This window comes from Myxine glutinosa, chromosome 4, assembly GCF_964187855.1.
Source record: "Myxine glutinosa chromosome 4, kmMyxGlut1.1, whole genome shotgun sequence".
Taxonomy (NCBI): domain Eukaryota; kingdom Metazoa; phylum Chordata; class Myxini; order Myxiniformes; family Myxinidae; genus Myxine; species Myxine glutinosa.
The window spans coordinates 14,978,095-15,001,739 of NC_136264.1; the positions used below are offsets into that span (position 1 = coordinate 14,978,095).

General features: G+C 43.1%; 1 long non-coding RNA gene across 2 annotated transcripts; it reads left to right on the plus strand.

The window, feature by feature from the left end:
* Positions 1-4,417: 4,417 nt before the first annotated feature.
* On the plus strand, positions 4,418-18,367 carry LOC137424460 (uncharacterized). Of its 2 annotated transcripts, none has more exons than XR_010983932.2 (4): positions 4,418-4,646; positions 8,473-8,697; positions 15,400-15,454; positions 17,382-18,367. It is a non-coding gene; the product is annotated as an uncharacterized LOC137424460 (long non-coding RNA). The 2 variants fall into 2 exon arrangements; XR_010983933.2 differs by having other exon boundaries at positions 8,473-8,610.
* Positions 18,368-23,645: the final 5,278 nt, after the last annotated feature.

Here is a 23,645-nt window from a genome sequence, read left to right on the forward strand (position 1 = left end):
ATCCATCACAGGCCATATTCCCATCATCTCTCGCAATTCATCATTTGTCTTCCTCTCTCTCAACGATACTCCACACATCCACCGAACCATTTGCATTTGCACCCTTTCCAGCCTTCATTGCTGCTCTTCGTTCATTACCCATGTCTCACTCCCATAAATCATAACACTTCTCACACATGCAGCATACACCTTTCCCTTCAGCTTCAATGACACTCCCCTCCTTGTCAGCACGCCACTCAGTTCCCGAACCTTCTTCCATGCACATCTCACTTGAGCAACCATTGCCGAGTCTGATCCACCTTCTCCATTCAGCATGTCTCTAAGGTAACAAAATGTTTTCACACCTTCCAGCTTCACGCCATCTCCAAGATCCAACTCAACATTTCCTCCATCTGCAGCTCCCTCTGTGCACACCTTACACTTGAATGTAGCTGCCACACTGGTTAATGACCCTCTCAAACCATTACATTTTTGATGAACCCACTCAGCGCACATTGTACATTGAATGGAATTCACTCCGACACCCTTCCTGCACACAGCACACGGCCACTTCCCAGTTCTTTCCACCTCACCACATGCTTTACCACTTGCCATCACCTTCGTTTTTCAGATATTCACCTTCAGACCTTTTGTCTCCATACATTCCTTCCACTTGTTCATCTTCTCCTTCAGTCCATCCATACTTTCTGCAATCAACACCAGATCATCTGCATACAACAACTCTCACGGTAAACCCTCCTTTACGTTCTGAGCCAGTGTTTTAATTACGTTTAATTTCATCTCGACTCAACAACGATATTTAAACCGAGAACTAAGTTCCAACACATTGTTTGTTAATATACTCGATGGTGATGAGTGTCATAAGAAAGTGATGTTATTCCCTAAAATAGAACATAAACAAATATTCATTGGCACTCTATGTGAGTTCAATATAAAGACATTATTATGGTGTGAATAATGTGAAGGACCATCTTTGTCATCACATAAGTAATAATGAACCCGCCCACAAGTAATAGGAGAATGTTGGTTTCGCGACAAGCTCCCAAACAGCCAACGAGCGATAGCGAATGAGAACAAACGACAGCAAGTGGCTGTAAGGGTGGTAGTCTCAGAACCAGCATTCCCCTACTACTGTCAATATACGGATAATCAGGCCAGATTATTGAGTGGCCGCAATCCAGCCAGGTTGTAGCAAGGTGTGTCGTGCAGATGACCCTTTTATTTATTTTTCTTCACTACTTCTTTCTCATATCTTGTTCATCTTCTTCACCTTTTCCAATCTCTCACGTCTTGGCACCAATTAGTTACAGTGCTAAGTGATTGATTAAGGCATCCGATGGCACGAATGATGCATAGGGGTAAGGGGAAATGTATATGTGCTGTAGTGTTTGTATATAATTATCGCCATTGCCTGTGCTCGCTTTCCCGACATTTATTGTATAATTGCCATTGCTGTGTATTCCCGCCATTTCGTATTTCAATTATCATTACTTGTCTTTATCTGCAATTTCTCGCCTTGCTTGCTGTTTAAACCCCATATGGTGGAAAGGATTGTATCTTGAATTATCCTGTTCAGGTTTGGTCAGAGATAGCGCTCCTGAGGGTAATTAGCCCAAGCTGTTCATTGGCCTTAAATAGACATAGGATGCGTTGGTTCGTAACGTTGGTTCGCCCTGCCAATTGTCATCCATTGCATGACCGCCAGCACGGTCCCCCACCTACTTCAACATCTTACAGGTACGGTAAACCGATGCTGGGCACAATGATGCGGCCAAAGGTGTGTTGTAGACACCGTTCGTGGTATTTTTATAGAGGTGTTGGCCTTTATGAGTTATCTGCGCAACATCCCTCACAATATATTCAATGTTTATTTCTATCTTGTTTTCTGTAAAGATGGGGGTAAAGTGAATGAAATCAAATACTGTATGTCGTTCTTTAATCATGCATTACAAATTTTCTAACATTGAATTACTGTATTTTGTTCAGCTGCTCTTTGCTCGTATATTGACGTTTTGGAACTACCGACAGTGTCTCCTCGTGTATTGCAGGGCACTGCAGACGGTCACTTTACATGCAATCCATCTGGCACTATTACTTCTGGCTCTGTTTCGGGCACCACTCATGAAATGGCTTCAAAATTTAGGATTGCAGAAGTTGGCACTGAATGGTGCTCGCATTGTCATATTTCTTATGCTCTTTGTGCTGCCACGCTTTTTGAGTCCACTAATTTATGGTATGCGGGACACAAAACTACGTCGGAGACTCAAGCGACATGTGTTTTGGGCCATTTCAACATGAACTATGGTCATAAAGAGCCAATAAACTCTCATTTAGCTATCAGTTGAATGTTTCATTATTTTTCACGGTGTGGAGGAATATATTATTTATATATTCTCCCCTCTTGTTTAAAATGTGTTTTCCTCTTGTAATGAAGCTTGGAACATTCTTGCTTCGGAGGGGTTAGGGAGAATACAAAAAAATATATGTGTTCATATATTTCTTTCTCCAAATGTATGGTTTGTATAACTCTGTAGAGATGGAATTTGTAGGAGGAAAGAGCTTGCATGCACAGGTCAAAGGGTGACCTACAAAAGATAGATAAAAGGTGTTACATCACTTTTAACGGTGACAGCTGTCTATGAAAAGGCCCTTAGGATTCTCTAAGATACAAACCAGAGTGTCTGTCTGAGCCGTGCGGAGCCTTGAATTCCATACCATATATGGAAGTGAACGTTGATAATATAAGGTGAATGAGACTTGGAGAAGAGGAGAGTTGCGCTGGACAAAGAAACGAAGGAGGATCTGCAAAGGAGAAGACTGTGTTCCCATGCTACGACCGGATGAACAAGGCTTTGTTAAAGTGTAGTTCATTTTAGTATGGTATTTACCTTGCATCAGTTCGTAATTCCCTACCCCCCCCCCTTTTGATTTAAATAAACCGAACATAAGAACAAAGTGGAGTCTTCCATTATTATTCCAGTAATTGATAGGAACTATTTCACAATTGGTGGCCCGTACGGGGATATCCACTGTGCAGTTCGACGAGAAAACCAGGTATAAGGTAAGACTCTTGTTGATCTTTACAGAGCGATTTGAACCTGCTTTGTTTAAAGTTCCCTAAGTATTTACGGAAAATGGATAAATGAGCGACCTTATGGACAGAATTATATTCTTATGGACAGAATGGCGATTTTTTTGACGAATATGCGAGGGTTAGCGATTTCTAGCATGAAAGCACAATTTTTTTTCGATAAATAACGATTTCTTTTTGTTCTTTTTTCTCTCTTGTTTTTGTGTGTGTGTGTATTTTACTTGTATATTTGTACATATATTACGATGGATTCCTCAGTAGGTTGATTTCCCGTTTAAAAAAAAAAAATGGTTGAGATCCATTTTTGTGCGTGGTTATGACAATAAAAACGAGCAGACAGACAGATGGTCGCTGACATCAACGAAAAAAAGCGATTTTGTAACGGATATGCGAAAGTTTTACTTTTTAGCAATTCCAATTTTGTGAAGATCTGGATCCGGATCCAGCCAGTATAATTTTTCATTCCCGCATGAGCGAAGGCAGGGGAGCTATCGCCGGCAACCTGAACAAATTATAATTTCCTGCTCCGAGGCTAAAAGGGGCACTGGATTAATGCACACAGAGCCGTGAACGTTACAGAGCACAGAGCCGCTTGCCGTTTGCTAGCTCCAGCTTCGCAATGGGTGAATGGGTTTTGTGGTCGGGTGCTCGTGACAAGTGTAAAACGTGCTTTCAAAGTTCCGTGCTGTGTACGTGCGGAGACGGTTGGGGATCGGCGAATGCCCGCGATGCACAATACACGGACCAAAGCTGTGTGCACGATCGGACAGACGTTATATAAATACTGGGATTTTTTTTTAAATTCCCGGCTTGGACGGTGGTATACTCCGTAGATACGGAAGACATTGATTATTTTCGGTTGGATCGAATCTGGTCAGCGATTGGAATTAATTTTTTTTACCAGATGGTATAATTTTGTTTGGATAACACTGTGGGTTTGTTCTAAGAGAGGATGGTGAATATTTTTGAACGATCCATTTAGGCTGGATGCGTCTATTGCGTCTTGTTCACATTGCATCTATTGACATTGTTGACATTTTGTGTGCAAAATCCAGACGGTGTGTGTCGACCATGACGGCATACTGAGCAGTCAATATATTTTTTAGTAAAATATATTTCTTTCCCATCTCTTCATTAATTAGTGGGAATGACAGAATATAGGGATAAATTACAATTAAAATTATAACGTCTTTTCTCTTGACAATCACGATTTTGACATGTTTTTCTGTTTACGGAAATGTTTTTTTCTTTTCTCAAATGTACACTCTGTCTCTGTGTTTTTTTGTCCTTGTCTCTCTCCCTCTCTTTCATACTCTCCCCCTCTCACTCCCTCCCTCATCTCATCTCTCCATCCCATCCCATCCGTCACTCCTCTTTGCGCTTTTGCATCCGCTTTGCGCGAGGGAAGGACCATGCGATTGTGTGTGATGTAACACACACACACACACACACACACACACACACACACACACACACACACACACACACACGGCTGTCTTGAATTGTGAATATGACATCCCAGGGGAAGCTGGTACACGGAGATCTGACCCATTTTGTAAGTTTTTAAATGGAATATCGATTACATACAGATCTGTAAATGGATGTCAATGTCTGAGAGATATAGAGTGTGGACGCCTGTGCTGTGGACAAAGGGGTATGTCCGCGGTGTGACAAGTCCTGCAGAGCTAACGTGAGATACAGGTGTGGTAGACAGGTGTGCGAGATAGGGAGTGTTTTAACAAATTAATAAATGGTCACGTGAGGCAGAGATGCAAATTAACTCAAACAAAGATCGGTGGAGATATAGAAGGTGGACTGTTAATCAGATGGGCGGAGGTTCGAACGACAAGGTGCAGCTGTGCCGCTGATTCAGTGCCCCTGTCATGTTGAGGCCGGGGGTGTATAGAATGTGGTCGTTCGAACGAATACATTTCAATTTGTGTCATGTTTATTATTTGCATGAAATATGGAGAAAATAAATAACTCCATCACTTCATTTTTCCCTCTCTCTCTTTCTCCTCCTTTTTCCCTGTCTCACTCTCATCAATCCTTCCCCCTTCTATTTCAAATCCCACCTTTCATCTCCCCTCATACCCATCTTTCCCCCTCCTCTCTCCCCTTAATTTTTCTTCCAGTGAGTGAGTTCTTCGAGGAGGCAAATGCTTCCATGGAGCAAATAATCGCCAGTGTTGTTGTTGTTGTTTTTACTTCTTTTTTTCTTCTTCTAATCTCCCTGCATTACCTCTCCTGCCCTCCCCTTCCCCCCACCCTCCTGCCATCAGCTCCCCTTCCCCTCAAACCCTTATTGCAGCTTGTCCCAGCTTGTCTTTGTACCTTCATCCACCCCTTATTCTTCCCACCCTGTCTTCCGCCCCCCTCCCCTCATTCCTCTGTGCCACTCCCTCACTCATTCCCTCCATTCATTCCTTTTTGCCTCCTTCATTCCTTCCCTCTACCCTATGTGCCCCCTCTAACCCTGGTCCTGGCCCTAATCCCCTCCCTTCCCACCCCCTTCCCCCAACCACCCTCCCGCTCCCTTCTACCACCTTCCTGTTCTGTAGCATGACGTTTTCACCTGTAATTATTTCGATTTGAACCACCGAAGAGGAAAATATGATATTTTCATTTTTCGGCGGCCATCTTGGATGACAGCTCAGATTCATCGAATTAGTCGACAAAATGATGAGGGGCGATCCCATATTACTGGGATGCAGAATCTATGAAGAGCAATCATTGAATGTACATTTGAAAATTTATTTTGGATTCGAATTATCATAGAAGCAGAAATCAGGATTGTGTAGTTTTTTTTTGCCAGGATTTTTTACGATGGCTGTGTTAAAACACACCGACATGATTAAGATTTTATATACTTGCACAGGTGGTATTGCCCCTGTGACGGCAGTTTTTGTTATTCATATCAACAAATGTAGAGCAAACCAAAATTGTTCTGTGCAGACAGACAATCATATGGGTTTAAATGTAATATCCTCTTTTGATGGAGGTCATAGGATGAGTGGGCAGCATTTCGCTTCTTGGAGGGCCCCCAAGAAGCGGAATTGTGTTTCCCACTTGTAAAATGGGGAATCAGGCAATAGTGAGCTAAATGGTGTTTTATTGAATTTTATTTGGATTAAAATTGGCAGATTTTCCATTCTCTTCCAGGCTCCTTGTAGGATTGGTTAAGAAAATGGATTAGAAGGGACAAATATTTCTATCGGTTAAACCTTTTGGCTGAACTTTTGAGTTAATTTTCAAAATTGAAGTTGGACTAAAATGGGGGGGAAAAAAAGAAGGGATTATGCTGGTTTGTCTTTTAATTGTTTTAACAGTGAATTCTTAAAAGGGGAGCATTGACGTCCTTAAATTGAAATCAGAAGGTTGTGATGATTTTTGAGGGAGATGATTGTGATTTTGTTCATCTTATGTTTTTCATTTCATTTTTTATTTTAATTTTCATTTTTTTCATTTTATGATTTGAATGAAAGTCCTTTATCCTCACTTTTCTTTTCTTTCCCCCCCCCCCCCTCTCCCTCAAACCATGGCCCCATAGTGCTAAAGTGATGAGTGCGATGATACGACACAGTTCAAATGGTTAAATGATGAGTGTAACGGTTCGCACAGATAGATCAAGGCAGGGGACAGCATGAACATAAAAATCTCTGAAAGCCTTGAAAGGGAAAAATATATAAAAACAGTAAAGTAATGAGTGCGACCAATAATACACAGTTATCTTTAGGATAATAAAATGAGTGTCGTATTTCGCACAGTATTAACTAACACCCCTAATTGTGGCTTGGTCCTATATCAAGCTCTCATTTAATTGCTTCTTCTTCTTCTTCTTTATTTTTCAATAAAGGATTGATTTTTGATTTTGATTTGGAAATGAGTGCTTCTTCTTTTTTGTTTTGAAATGCTTATACAGGAAATGTTTGTTCTGTTGAACGGAAGAAATGTTTATTGTATTAATTAAGTGTGGTCGGTGGGCGAAATCCACAAAGCATGTAAAGATGCGCAAAGCCCTGTGTTGGTGTAATTAAGTGTGGTCGGTGGGCGAAATCCACAAAGCATGTGAAGATGCACAAAGCCCTGTATTGGTGTACTACCAATGTATACGCATTTTTCAGCAAGGGTGCCGTGAAATAGTCACAAAGAACCACTAAGAGTTTTTTTTCCTTAGCAAGGGTGCTGGGCTTTCACGAAGAACCACTGATATGGTATATTTTTTATGATTTTATTTTTGTTTACACATTTTTCAGCAAGGGTGCCATGAAATAGTCACAAAGAACCACTAAGAGTTTTTTTTTTCCTTAGCAAGGGTGCTGGGCTTTCACGAAGAACCACTGATATGGTGTACTGCCGTATAATTATTTTACGATTTTGGTACGACAAAGCGGCAGGTGAATTAGACATGATTTTCGTCTTTTAAATTTTTAACGATTATTCGATATTACTCTGACTTCTTGTCCATGGGTATATTAAGTGGTCGGAAGATGGCCTTTTGTTATATGCAGTTTTATTTTTCATTGTTGATTATACCACGTGGATGTGGTGATACAGGAAATGTTTGGTTTTTCAAATAGATGATTATGTTATGACCATAATTATAATAGTGATGATAATTAGGATGGTGATTTTAAAATCATGATGTTATGATTGACAGAAATACGATCATGAGGTTTTCGGTGTATAATGATTGCACGGGCTTAAAGAACAACTTTTGCGCCCTGTAGGATTGAGATGCATGACAAGTGATGGGGTTAAATGGACTGTCAAATTTCAGCATGCTTGGATTAAAATTGGCAAATAGTGTGAATTAATTGTCATTTATTGGTAGAACACTTCAGGACTTTTACGAAATTTTAATTGTCAAGAAGTTAGGGTACCATTTAAATTGGGACATTTTTTTCAGTGACCTGTCTCATACCTGTTTGATTGATCTTGGCTGACTATTTCACAAATGGAGGGTTGGGTTGCCTTCAGTGGTTGCTAAACTTGAATTTGTGATATAATGACCAGACAAGATTGAAAAATATGTCAGATATGATCCAGAGGCAGAACGGTGATTTGTCAATTGACAAAAGGTATAGGTCAAAGGTGACGACCAATGATCATATATCTCCATCAGTGGATGGAACTGTTCTGGCGACATTGGGAACCACTTAGGTATAGAGTTATCTGATTGGTTAATGTGATTTATTGATGAAGATTGATGAATTGATTGAATTGAATTGATTGATTGATGAAGGTGAAGTCTCAACAAAGAAGTTTTGAGATATTTGTGAGACATTAATGTGAAGACAACCTTGGAAAAGAGCAAGGTGGTGAGTCTATATATAGATATATGTGCGGTTATTTTTTCTGTGTGATTTCCCCTCCAACAGCACGGGATCTCTGCGGATTCACCCATTTTTACTGATCCATTTGACCCAACTACAACACCGATCGGTGCGATTGGGGTGTGGACAAGCCACAGGACAGGGAGACTCTCTGACAATCACTTGAAGTCATCAATTGCAAAGGTGGAGAGATACTTCCTGGGAGACTACGGAGTCGAGCTTATAGGAAATAAGCTAGGAAATTGCGCATTCAACGTTACTCTGTTTAAGGTGGAACAAATTTCAGTGATTTCTTGCAGTACACCCAGTCGATAGTGGGTGCAGGTGTAATCTAAAGTGTAGTCTTAGTAGTTATCTGGTACATTGAGTGCATATAGAGTGTTACTCACACACAGGTGAAATGGGGAATGGAGTCTCCAAAGAGAAGCAAGGTCAATTGGACTTGTCCCACAGAGGTGCTTGTATTAACTACATGCATCAGCGATATGGTGCAGAGTCACTTAAAGATGTGGAATCCTGGCATGAATGGACGAAAGGACGAAAACAGGAATTCCCCATGGATGGCACTTTTGACAGGAACACATTGGAAACACTCAGAGAAGAAATAGAAGCACGAGGGAGACAGAAGTTGGAAGTGGATTGGAAACCATTTTATTACTGGGACGTTGAGTCTAGGGAGAGGGAGACCAGAACAAAGATAGGGGGTTTAAAAAGGAGGTGAAGCAGGTACAACACAGGTTGGGCAAGGCATTGCAGAGTAGTATGCCATCAATCAAAACAGATCCACTTCAATTCGCGGAGGAGCTGCGAGTGATTGTGGCAACTCAGTTGCCCACTGCAAAAGACATAGAAATACTTTTGAAGTGGTTAATTCCAAATACCACCACTTTGAGGGACTTAATGCGTGAGGCAAACTGGGTCAATGCAGCAGATGGACAGTTGGACATGCCCACGGAGGCTAAGACAGTACAGATGAATAGATTGATAGAGGCCATAAGAAAATTGTCACCTGTGACGGATTGGAACACAGTGGTTTCATGCAAGCAGAAACCAGGCGAAGATGCTAGCGATTATTTGGACAGATTGCGAGATGTTTTCCAACTATATTCGGGAATCGACCGGGCACACATCGACAATGCCTTAAAACCTCTTTTTATTAATGGTTTGTTGCCACAATTGAAGAATGAAGTGGAAAGACAGTGTATTGCTTGGGAAGGCAAGCCAATGCAAGAAATATTGAATTATGCCTTGCATCATCAGCGAATTCAGGCCAGGAACAGTGCTGTAAATGCTGAACAAATTGATGCAATTACAGACACAAGCCCTGATGACTACGAATCAACGCAATAGGTTTTCTGGGCAACAATGCAATAATGCAGCAGGAGATAACCAGAGATCGGAGTGGCAACTCAGGGATCTCGAGATGCAGCCCAGCAATACAAGTGCACAGGTGGACAGACCAGTCAATGACCGAAACCGGTGTTTCAATTGTGGAGAAATGGGGCATTGGAAAAGAAGATGTCCGTATGCCAATAAAAGACGATTTCGCAAGGGAAAACCAAGATTAAGGGTACCAGAGTTTACCGGTACCTCAGATAATGATTAGGCCTTCATTGCTGCAGATCCCAAATGACGACTGGCCTCAACAGATTAAATCACTAGACCAATATGAATAACTGTTGACGCTTCTTGTGTCTGAAAAGTTTTCGGAGCAAGGATGATTTTTACCTTTTGGCTTGTTAGTAGGGCTGTCAACCGATCCGAGACCGGGACGAAATCCCGGCGGTTTCGGCTTTCGAGACGGTCTCGGGACGGTCCCGAGATAAATTGACTGACGCAATTTCTCGGTAAAAAAATCCCGGTTAAAATTCCAACTTCTTGCAGATATTTTCCATAATAGAGGCATTTATTGAGCCTTGCTTTCATTACTCTGCTTCTGCACAAGCATCATTTTTCGCAAGTGCAGCTGAACTGACACAAACGATGATAGATAAAGTAAACTCACTGTTCCAGGATTTTCCCCTTCTCAACAAACAATGCACTGCAAACGAATCCGAATTCCGAATCCGGGTCTTCACCAACATCTAATCATCTCGACCTTGTCACACACGCTGCATCTCCACAAAATTTCGTCCGAATCCGTCAACAACTTTTTGAGATATTGTGTTCACAAACAAACGGACAAACAGACAGGTGTGAAAACATAATCTCCATCGACCTTTGGTGGCGGAGGTAACGAAATCAGGATAAAGGTCCCAATGAAAATCCGCCTCATCGCGGCTTCATTTAAACCGTTGAATCCTTCCGCTGTATCACTCTGCCTCGCTCCGTTTTATGCTGCGGTCACGTGTCTGTCCTTGGAGACGAGTTACAGGATGTGGTTGCTCGGGTCTTTTGCACATTAATATCGAGGGACTCGCTCGAGCCCCGTGAATGGAGGGACGATGTTTATTTAGATTAAAAACACGTTTATAACGGATTATTCTACACACAATGTATTAATACAAGTACAATACATTATGTAGTTTTATGAAATGAGTTTTTGATGAAAGTTTATGTTTTAATTGCAACGCTAAATCTATAAATTGTAAGAATCCCTCGGGGTTTGGTTTGACGGTTTGAATGTGAAAGTATTTTGGTTATCTTATCTCCACTTTAGGCCTGATAAGTTGATTACGTTAACTTTAGTCACAGAGTCAAAATAAGGAGGGGGGGGGGTGATCACTACACCGCCTGCTTTATAATTTACTAGCAGAAGTACCCGGCATTGCCGGGCGGGGGAGGGGAGGGGAGGGGAACGGGGGGGAGTGAGCCCCTTGGCAAAGCGAGCGATTTTTTTTTTCATAGCGTCATAGCGTCATCACGTGATCGCTCTGAGCGAATCAGCGCCCACCTGCTCTGATGCCGTGGATTCCGTGCGCTGAAATGCGCTGAGGTAAATATGAATAAAAAATATTTCGTTGTGTGGCAGGAACTTTTTTTTTTTTTTTTTTTGTATACAAGATCGAGGCTCGTGAAAGAGCTAACATTAATCACACAAAAAGACAAACCGACACACAAAACACAAAAAACAAGGGGAGCGGCAGACAAGGCAGACAGACAGACAAGGGGCAAAGGACACACACAAGGGGCAAGGCAGACAGACAAGGGGAGCGGCAAACGAGGCAGACAAGGGGAGCGGCAGACAAGATGGGGAGAGAGAGGGGGAAGGACACAAACACAACATTTGAGAGCAGGGACATCGGGAGGACTTGGGGGGAGGTGGGAGGGGAATAAAACATATGAACACTGCAAGGACTCTGGGGTGAATTACCAGGGGTAGAAAAGATCAAGGTTTTCGATGGGGGAAGATAAGAGATGGTGGTGAACATGGCATAGTTCCGAACCATCAGGGTGGCATAGTTCACCATCAGGGTGGCATAGTTCCGAACCCGAAGGATCGGTAACCGACACAATTTCGGTCTTCGAGGCCGGCCGATAGGCACAGTGTGACCAGAAGGGACGAGGTTCTCCTGACCACGTGGCCCTCGACTTGGTGGGGTTTGTCCGCACAATGTGGGCGCATCAGGATGAACTTTAGCCGGGGAGCGTTTGGGCGCCCCGGTCTGATACTGCCGCCCACGCGCAGAACAACTTGTGAGTGCACGTGGGTCCCGGCGGTCCCACTGGCCTAGCGCTACCATGTTTAGACAGCGAGATCCGTCCCCTGGCACCGACACCTACTCCCGGAAGTTGAGAGAATAGCGGCGCCAGGCACGGTAGGACACCCGCGGAGCCCCGGCGGACCAGGGACGCGCGAGCCTACGCGTTAGCGTGCTACGGCGGAATCAACGGCTTCGGCCACGGCCGGGCCGATACTCGGCTCGGTCGCACCGGAAATGAACTGGTTCGACGCCCGCGCTGGAGAGGTCGCGGGCGACTGAGATGTATTAACAAATTAATTAATTAATTTGAGACGTCCGATTTCTAGTATTTGGAAATTTGGAAGAGCTTGACCCTAGCCTTTCCCTTGCGAGGGCAAGGAGGAACTTAACACTTGACACTTAAGCTTAGTTTGAAGTACACCCTGACCGGCGCTCACGGTGGGACGGCAAGGCAACCGGAAGGGACGAGGTTCTCCTGACCACGTGGCCCTCGATCTGGGAAGCGAGAGGCATTCCATTAGTGGACGCGCCCCTCACGCCCGACTTTTGGGCGGCCCCGGCAGGTGGGGCTTCCCAGGAATTCCCTTCCTGGTGGGGCTTCCCAGGAATTCAGGTAACGCAGTCGGGTTGATCAAAGCATGGGCTCGGATAACTTGGGTGCCTTATCTTCCCAGGAATTCTTCCCAGGAATTCCCAGGAATTCAGGTAACGCAGTCGGGTTGATCAAAGCATGGGCTCGGATAACTTGGGTGCCTTATCAGTCGACAATTGTTAAAACACGTGAACATTCGATGAAAGGCGTTATTTAGCGTTATTAGTTTCAATTTCTGGAATAAGGGGTCGGTATATTCGATCCGTCCACCGAATGACTATCAACGGGTTGAACAAAAAATTGTACATTCCGATTTGAGTTGAGGCACGCAACGCTGCGTCATTATAGCCCGCTTAACGGAACTATTAAAAAAAAAGTAACATGCACATGTGCGCAGCAGCAGGACGCGGCAACTATTGAACTATCATGAAATATATCGAACGGTCGTACGTGTACGCGCGCAAGCTACGAGAACGCTTGACATGCCCGATCACAACTCACAAAATGATAATGAAACTCCAACCGGGACTCGAATATGCCTGGGCAGAAACATTTTCTCCCTCTCTCTGACATTCTGAGCAAGAAATTACACGACAATACAAACTGTAATGAGATAACCCGGTCCCATCGGTGGCCAATCATCTGCATGTAGGCGGTGTATTTTATTTCATCCCGGTAAATGGAAGCTAAGTCGGAATTTAAGTACTCAACATCAGAAATGAATTTTTTTCATTGTTGTTTATATATTGTAATGAAATTCCATTATTTTTGAAGCCTTGTTTATTTATTTATTTTTATTTTTTATTTTTTATGTATTACTTTGTCAGGAACCGAGCCGACCCGAGATCCCGTTATGAAAATTGAAAATTTATCGAGACGGTTCCGAGACGGGATTTTGAATCTAGCTAACAGCACTACTTGTTAGCAAATTAATAATTAATTGATCAACTGCCAAAACTGGATATTTTTGGAACATGAACTAAAAGATCCAGAATTAGAGTTCATTCTGGAAGCTTCATATTTGTAAATTATAAATGTGGTTTTAGGGAGCATTTTGGGCCACACAATTTTTTAAATTGTTTTTATAAAAGTGGAACATTGCTTTGCAAGTTTTTGGACGCCAAGTGACAAGCGTCACATGATTATAACGTGGGCATTTTGGACTATTCTTTTGCATGATTGATAGGTCAGTGGTCGACTGACATGTAAATGGATGTATTGTCAAATTTGGATACATTATTGTAGGAACCAAAGGGTAATTTCAATGAGACGTTATAGGGGTTTCTGAAAATAAATTTTTTGGCTATTTGTGTGATTAGCGTTAAAACATTAAGGGACAAATTTTAAGAAATAAAAAATATGATTGACACACATCTTGCTCTGATAATAATGGTTCCAACGTAAACACATATATATAATGCTTGGGTTTGTGTATGTTTGAGTGTCAATGTTTTTGTTTTTTGTATGTCAATCTTACAAGGTCGTTGAAACCGAAAATGTACTTGTCTGGAGATAGATGGTTTCATGTGGAAGGGATCAAATATCCAGAAAAATCATAAATTAAAATAGAAATATAATTTGATTATGAACATTATCTCTTTTGTCAAGGGAGATGGAATATACAGATTTGATGTGCTGGGTTATGAGCAGCCATTAATTAATAGTAAAATTGTGAGGAGGTTTGGGATTCCGTGGTTAATATGATTTATATGAGAATAAAAGCTATTTATGGATATGAGCTTCATAAAAATATGATGAGGGAGTACAAAATTAGCCAAATTTGGAAGAGGTCTTATACTGACTTCCCTGAGTACTCTGCTCATGGATTTTGACATATATAAACTGGACTTTTATCAGCATATAAATTGTGCTGTATGTATGGATATGTCTTAGGCATAGATGATATGGGCAGATAGTAAAGAAAATGTTGCTGAATTGAACTATTGTAAGTTTTACGACGGAATGCATTGTGCATTGTACAACCACGGGGCAGACATGAACGCGCTGTTACGTTATTTAACCTCGGAACGCGATGTTATGTGTACCTGCAACATATTTTGTTAATCTGGCACACCTATATTGGCATACAGGTGTTAGTAGTATTCACTAGGTGCATAAAATGGACGAGCAACAGTTAAGGGGGCGTAAACCCACTTATTTGGATATTTTCTACAAAAAATAGGGGTTTCCATAAGTGGTAGCTGTACACAAGGGATTTATCAAATTAAGTTATGGAGTCTAAACAAAGTTACTGGTAAACAGAAAGGGAATGAATAGTAAATAAATTCTTCAATGCTGGGTAAATTAAATGAGATATTACAAAGACTTATAAGAACTATTGTTCTTCCTTATAGCAATAGAAAGAAAATTAGATCTGTTTATAAAGTGAATTTATTGACCCTTTGAAGTTAATTCTTTGAATTGATTGTTTCACTAGTATTTTGAGTTCACATTGGACATAGTTTGGTAGAGCTTTGGTTAAAACCTTTGGTTGTGGTATTTTGGAACGAATTGACAGACCATAGGTAGTTGCTAAGAATAGACACAAATATGGACCCCGGGAGATAGGGGGATCAGGATAAGGCAAATAATCAGATTTATGTTACATATTAAGGGATGTGTCTTTAGTTACCTTTTAGGAAGCTTGTTAGTTTGGTATATAATGTTGAATGTCATTGACATATAATTATGTTATAGGTATGAACATATACAAGGGGTAGCTTACATGTTTTACAGATGGATACAGGTGGGACAAAGGGAAAGACCTTATCAAGACAAGGCGACAAATCAGGTGAAAACAAAGACTTCTACTTCGGATACTCCTTGAAAATGGTGATATTTATCCTAGGAATGAGTTCTCTAGTGGTGGGGACTCTGTGTTGCATGCATTAATTCGGGCTAATGAGAGCACAAAATGCAACATTGGTGGCCGACATACAAATATATGATTATGCGGTACGACACAAGCAAAGGAGAAGTTTGATGGAAGATAGGGACACACCTTTGGAACCCGATGGATTACACGGGAGTATGAAAGTAATTGTTGGATATGCACACAAATGCCACATTCTAGTGAGAACGGAGTACCATTGGAGGCAGTTCCTTTTGGTTGGGATGAATTATGTAGTCGCTTCCCAAAGAGGTTGGTAGCAACAATACCTTATTTACCAATGGCGATGATGCTAGGGAATGTTGGTTGGGAAAAAGGGGGCTATCAATGTGAGGAATTTGCAGACAGTTATAGGCCTAAATATGACAATGAAGTTATGCCCCCTTCCGTAACTATTCAACAACAAATGAAAGGGCTCCTATGTTTCGTCCGACATCGCACCAAGGAGAATAATAAGTTTATGGGAAACTCCACCTGCCACCATTATAGTTACGAGTTGGGCTATATAAGATTGCTTGTCCCAGTAAGGGACACTAGCTTAAAGATGATATCTTTGCATTGGGAAGGAACTTGGATGACAGATACTACATGGACCTATAATAATACATATTTTATATGTGGACACAAGGCGTATGCGTATCTCCCACTGACATGGTCAGGATCGTGCTTTCTTGGTTTTGTACTTCCACACATGCGCTTGTTAACAGAGTCACCAATGCGCATCCTACATGATAGGCAGAAAAGAACCGTTAGTATGGGAGAATGGGTTGGAATGGTAGTATTTCCATTTTATGGAACCTGGAAGGCAGGCCATGAGCTACGGCAAATGGCATTGGCTATATAAATATTGGCAAATAAAACAGCTAGTGGATTGACAAACCTTACAAGTGAGCTGGCAGCAACAAGAACCATGGCATTAGAAAATCGTATGGCATTATATATGCTGTTAGTGGAAAAAGGAGGTACATGCGCAGTGATTGGTACAGATTGTTGTACGTATATACCTGATAATTCGGGAGACATTTATAACATAGCCGATACAATATGACAAGAGGGAGCAAGATATCACGATGATGTAAAAGGGGTGCTTTTGCATGGTTGGAAAATACATTCGGAGGAGTGGCAGCTAAGATACTCCAATACTTGTTTGTTGGATTCGTTGTTATATTGGCAATAGTTTTAGTGATGGCTTGCTTGAAAGCCTTAGTGATGGTGGGTTTGAATAAAATAACAAATAACACTATGATAGTGCATGAAGCACCATGTGCAGAAATAAATGAAGCAGCAAATGAGGAAATACATGTGGAACCACAAGAGGAAGACATTTATGGCAACATAAATGTTGAGATTAAAAGATTGAATCAAGTGATGTTGCAAATGAGTACAGTAGAGCTAAGATAAGGACATAACAAACCATTGTGAATGGTGTCCGTTTTACGAGTTAGTGAACTCGTATCACTATAAGATACACTATTAAAAGAAAAGGTGAGGAGGACTATGCTAATAATACATTATGCATAGTTTGCTGATTTGAATCAAGATTTGTTGGGAATTAGATATTCCTGTTGATGATTTTACTTATATACACTCAACTGATAATGCATTTATTGTCGTTGAAGTAGTGTTAAAATAACTGCATGAGTTTAATTTTTGAATTATATGAACCTGAAAGCAATTGTGGATGTTATTCTTAGTTTAGTAGTATAAAACACATACTTGATTTGAATATTATTCGTGTGAAGCTGTTATAAGATATACACGATTAGTTAAAATATAGTGATTTCATGTTACAATGTACCCCATTTGATTCAATCTGTGTGGCGAGCAGATATAAATGTGGCAGAGTAAAGGAAAGACCAGGTCACATTTCAAATGGAGTGATGACGACATCTGGAAAGAAGTTCAAAAAAGAAAATTGTGGCTAAAATGAAGTTAATTTTGGCATACACCCTCCGTCTCAAAGAATGGTGAAGACATACTCCTTTGTATGATTGGAGATGGATGTTTACCTTCACCAAGGGAGATTTATGTGACCATTGGCCTGGATCACATTGCAACATATGAAAGAAGGGCGATCACCTACTTTGTTCACCTACATTCATTACGTCAGCAATTGCAGGACGACGACATTTTACCTACAACTTCTCCGGGATGCGGTGACGTGTGTTAGTACTTCACCAACTTCCGGGGAGCCAGCATGGAGCTACAAGCGAACGGCTGTGCCTTTTCTTCACAACAGCTGTGCACGGTTCTGCTGGTTGCTCCTGGTATGGACCATGGACAACTTGAACGCCCTGGTCCCAACATCATTGCGGATGCATCCGGCATCCCTGTTCCACATCTTGCTGGCCAATCAACATCACATCAACACTTGCTCCATACTCATGATGAGTGAGGAGGCAAGTCGACGACAATTGGATGAAGGCCTTGTTCAAATCTACTATGGCTCACAGCAAGAGTGGCAAGAATGGTACATGAAAAGCAGGGTCAGTTTGTGACTCTGCCCAGCTATCACAACAGCAGAAAATCCTACGCAAAATAGTGTAGGTGCCATGAAGACATCAGAAGATAATGTTTCATACTTGAATTTCAAACACGACTGATCAGCCCCTTCTTTTCAATAAAAAGTCAACATTTGTGTCAAAGCAAACGTATTGCCAAATGTTGCAGATGTTTTATTATTTTAATGGTGAACTGAAATTATTGTGTTTTGGTAAAGGTGAAGTGTTGTATGCTTTATGCAAATGAAGTGAATTGCATTATTAATATGGAAAGAGAAATGTTTTGTGATCATATTCTTCCAGAATGACGGTGTATGCCTTTGTTACATATCTATGGGAATGTATGTGAATTACTATTCAGGTCTTTGCTTATCAATGTGTAGTCGATTAAGGGTTGTTGTGGTTGGAGGGTCAGGAGCCCTTCTGGGAAAAAGAGACCGGAAACGGAAGAGGAAAGACACGAGGTCCAGAGAAGCGACGAGGATTTTTCTTCTTCCTCGCCCCGCTCCGACGAAAGGTGGGATCGATCTTGCGCCGCGTGGAAAAGCGGCGTTCCCAAGCCCATCTGGCGAGAGGAGTTACCGGGACGTGTACCTACCCGGTGGAGACGTCAAGTTGCCGTGGGGCCGTGCACCGACCCAGCGTCTGGCACCGTTCGCGGCACCGTCTACAAAGACGCGTACGGGTCGCATGTTGGGGCCTAACACGCGTTGCAAGCGGCGTGGGGCTTTTGCTTGCTTTACCGTACCCGCTTCGCGTGGCCACGAGGGGGCTGCAGTCGTGGTTCCCGGTACGATACATGCCCGGTGGAAACACGTCCACCCGGGGTTCGTTCAACCGCCCAAGTGCGGCGACGCCGACCATCATCTTGGTCAGGAGGGGCCCCAGAGACATTGTGAGGGACAGAGACCAAAAGGGGGTCGTGAGTACAAAAGGGGACACACATATATAAGATGGCCATCTTAATCATCTAGGGAATTGATTGTGGATTGTGAATTGTTGATGGTTGTTTGTTGTTGATTGCTCGGGGAAAATATCCTTGATTGTAGCATTGAAATTGTATGGTATCATTACCCTTGAAATATCATTGAAACTCGGTTTTCTCTTGGGGGGAATTCATATGGATTGCGTGGCGAAAGCGCAGATGTGATAGAACTTTCTGGCGAAGTTCCTCTCACGGTCCGGGGGTCACCGAGACGAGGTAGTCACCGAGGGGACCACGTAACAGAATTGGGGGCTCGTCCAAATTACGATTTGCGGATTCGCAATTGGGTCTACGTCCGGGATCTAAAATTGTATAAAATAATAAAATAATATTTTTATTAATTAAAATTTATTAATTAAGTATTAAGTGGTAAATTTTTGGGGAAAGTGGGGTAAAGTCTTGGGTGAAGGTTAACAGGTGTTAACGATAGGCACCATGGCGTTTGTGGCACAGAACTTTGCGGTAACCCCGAGTGAGGCACAGTTCCGAGCGTTACTAAAGTCGGACCTCTTGAAATTGGCCAAACATTTTAACTTGGAGGTCCGAACTAATTTGAGGAAGGCAGAGTTGCAGACCACGGTGATACAGTCTATGGTGGGATTAGGAACATGGGATGAGTTAGCCTGGCAGTGGCTACCCGAAGAACCAGAAGACGTTGAGCTCCGGAAACTGGAGTTGCAATTACGGAGCCAGGAACGGATCAAAGAAGAAGAAAGGAAAGCAGAAAAGGAAAGAGCAGAAGAAGAAAGGAAAGCAGAAAAGGAAAGAGCAGAAGAAGAAAGGAAAGCAGAAGAGAGGAGAGAAGATAAACAAGCAGAGGAAAGGAGAGTGGAACGAGAACTCCAGGAAAGGTTAGCAGAAGAAGAAAGGAAAGCAGAAAAGGAAAGAGCAGAAGAAGAAAGGAGAGTGGAACGAGAACTCCAGGAAAGGTTAGAAAGGATGAAAACAGAGGAAAGGAAAGCAGAAGCAGAGGAGAGGAGAGCTGCAAGGGACCTCGAAGCAGAGGAGAGAAAAGCGGAAAGGGAATTAAAGAAACGTGACATGGCGCGTCAGCAAGAAATTAAATTCAAGGAGCTGGAGTTAATGAGAGAACGGGGAGAGGTACCACCCTTGCTGACGGGGTCGACACCTAGCCAGAACACCTGGGATGTGGGCAGACATGTGAGGCTGGTTCCACCCTTCAGTGAAAAGGAAGTCGCAAAATTTTTTCCGCACTTTGAGAAAGTGGCTCGACAGTTAAACTGGCCGGAGGAGGCCTGGACCATACTAGTACAAAGTGTGCTGGTGGGAAAAGTTCAAGAGATTTATTCTGCGCTACCAATGGACCAATGTGCAGATTATGAGGTACTGAAGAAGCACATCCTCAAAGCCTAGAGTTGGTTCCGGAAGCTTACAGGCAAAAATTCAGGAATGCCAGGAAGAGGGAGAGTGAGACCCATGTGGAGTTTGCCAGAGTGAAAGAAAACATGTTTGATCGGTGGTGTGAGTCAAAAGGAGTCGGGAAAGACTTCGAAACATTGCGGGACTTGATCCTGGTGGAGGAATTTCAGCAGTGTGTCCACGAGGACATCAAAGTGTACCTGCAGGAAAAGAAAGTACCAAAGTTGTGGGACGCAGCCACCATGGCAGATGAGTATGCCTTAACCCACCGAATAGGGGTCCACAAACCTAACTCCTCGCCTAGACTTCAGCAGGGGAGTTATGGAACACCCGGTGCAGAGGACGACCTTACATGGCGGCGGCCTCGAGATGATTATGGGGACAACTATGATACCCCAACTGTTAGAAATCAGAGGGATGCGGGCCCAAGACAAACTTATATTTCGGGGGGCCCGAGGCAGACCACGAGTTTTTCCTCCGGGCCTACTTGCGCTTTTTGCAAGAAACCTGGACACTTGATGTCCAGTTGTTACCTCATGAAAAGGGAAGACCCAGAGCGGAGTCCGACTATTACGACTCCAAATGCAATGGCCATTGTGAGAAATCGCCATCAAAAGGGTTACCAACCATTTATTTCAGAGGGGTTTGTGTCACTGGATGGAGCCTCGACTAACCGGAGACCGGTTAGGATATTGAGGGACACAGGAGCACATCAATCTTTAATGCTTGAAGGCATTTTGCCATGGTCCGAGGAGACGGCAACGGGGGATAGTGTTCGTTTACAGGGGATCGGGGGCGGTGTTAGTGCTCCACTTCATGTCATCCATTTGGAGTCCGATTTGGTGTCAGGACCGGTCACCGTCGGTTTACAAGCCACACTTCCTGTAGAGGGGGTATCTGTGGTTATCGGGAATGATTTGGCCGGGGGTCAAGTTTATGGTAACCGGAGGGTTGGTAAAGAGCCCAGCAGGGAAAATAACACCACACCAGCTCGGGATGGCGACAAAAGTACCAAGTTATTTGTAGGGGGACTGAACTTCAAAACAGAGGAAGAAGTTCTGACCTCTGTCTTCAACAGATATGAGCCGCTGGTGGAAGTGCGGTTGGTAAGAGACAGGGAAACGCAACAGTCAAGAGGGTTCGGCTTTGTCACGTTTGCAAACACAAAAGACGCCAGAGAGGCAGAGAAGAATTGGAATGGCAAGGATTTGGAGGGTCGGACCATAACAGTAGGGAAGGCATTTCGTAGGCGTCAAGAGGTCTACAGGAGAGTACAACTGGGCGGTAGTTTTGGTGGTGGCCGCAATCAATATTATTATGGAAGCTCCCTGAGTTACGGCAGCTCCCGAAGGAAGGATTGTCAAAGTAGTGGCCGAGAAGGAGACCGCTATTCATGGGACTACAGTGACGAGCGGTCCCACCATAATTATTAGGGAAGTTCTGAAAAGCTGAAGCACTGAATGCGGCGGAGCCGCTGAGCCAAGATTCCTACACGGATTAACCGTGAACGCCACGTTCCTAAAGGCGTCCATGTAGTGAACTTTCATGCACGGACTAACCGTGAACTCCACGTTCCTCAAGGCGCCCATGTAGAGAACTTTCCTGCACAGACTAACCGTGAACTCCACGTTCCTAAAGGCATCCATGTAGTGAATACTCGGCTTGGCCTCCCGGAAAAAGTGCTATCGAGTTGCTTAACTTTGGATCTTTGATCAACCCCTTAACCTTCATTCACAAGAAACTGACAGTCAAAGTCAGAGGGTCAGGAGATGGAGTTTGGCTTGGCAGGAGTCCAACGGGAAATTGAACATGTAAAGGGCAGGGACAATGTCGTTGCTGGTGCTTTGTCCAGAGGGAATTACCTTTGAAAATCTCTGGGGGTGGTGTGAAATTTTGTTGCTTTATTTTTAAGTGATAACTGTGCCCGGGGGGAACTGATAATGTGGGGGGGGGTTGAGTTATCTGGTTTGTTTATCCAAGTTGGCCGGCAAAGAAAGTTTTCGCTGGGTTCAAACTTTCTTTCTTGAAGGGGGGGAGTGTTACATATCTATGGGAATGTATGTGAATTACTATTCAGGTCTTTGCTTATCAATGTGTAGTCGATTAAGGGTTGTTGTGGTTGGAGGGTCAGGAGCCCTTCTGGGAAAAAGAGACCGGAAACGGAAGAGGAAAGACACGAGGTCCAGAGAAGCGACGAGGATTTTTCTTCTTCCTCGCCCCGCTCCGACGAAAGGTGGGATCGATCTTGCGCCGCGTGGAAAAGCGGCGTTCCCAAGCCCGTCTGGCGAGAGGAGTTACCGGGACGTGTACCTACCCGGTGGAGACGTCAAGTTGCCGTGGGGCCGTGCACCGACCCAGCGTCTGGCACCGTTCGCGGCACCGTCTACAAAGACGCGTACGGGTCGCACGTTGGGGCCTAACACGCGTTGCAAGCGGCGTGGGGCTTTTGCTTGCTTTACCGTACCCGCTTCGCGTGGCCACGAGGGGGCTGCAGTCGTCGTTCCCGGTACGATACATGCCCGGTGGAAACACGTCCACCCGGGGTTCGTTCAACCGCCCAAGTGCGGCGACGCCGACCATCATCTTGGTCAGGAGGGGCCCAGAGACATTGTGAGGGACAGAGACCAAAAGGGGGTCGTGAGTACAAAAGGGGACACACATATATAAGATGGCCATCTTAATCATCTAGGGAATTGATTGTGGATTGTGAATTGTTGATGGTTGTTTGTTGTTGATTGCTCGGGGAAAATATCCTTGATTGTAGCATTGAAATTGTATGGTATCATTACCCTTGAAATATCATTGAAACTCGGTTTTCTCTTTGGGGGAATTCATATGGATTGCGTGGCGAAAGCGCATATGTGATAGAACTTTCTGGCGAAGTTCCTCTCACGGTCCGGGGGTCACCGAGACCAGGTAGTCACCGAGGGGACCACGTAACCATGAGGTAGGTAATAATGCAGAATTGCATTATTAATATGGAAAGAGAAATGTTTTGTGATCATATTCTTCCAGAATGACGGTGTATGCCTTAATGAATGGAAAATTGGATTACCAAATTTGTGGGTCGAATATTAAATAGGTTGATGTTTATATTAATGATTAATATAAACAAAAAGAAAAAAATGAGGAATTGTGGAGGAATATATTATTTATATATTCTCCCCTCTTGTTTAAAATGTGTTTTCCTTTTGTAATGAAGCTTGGGACATTCTTGCTTCGGAGG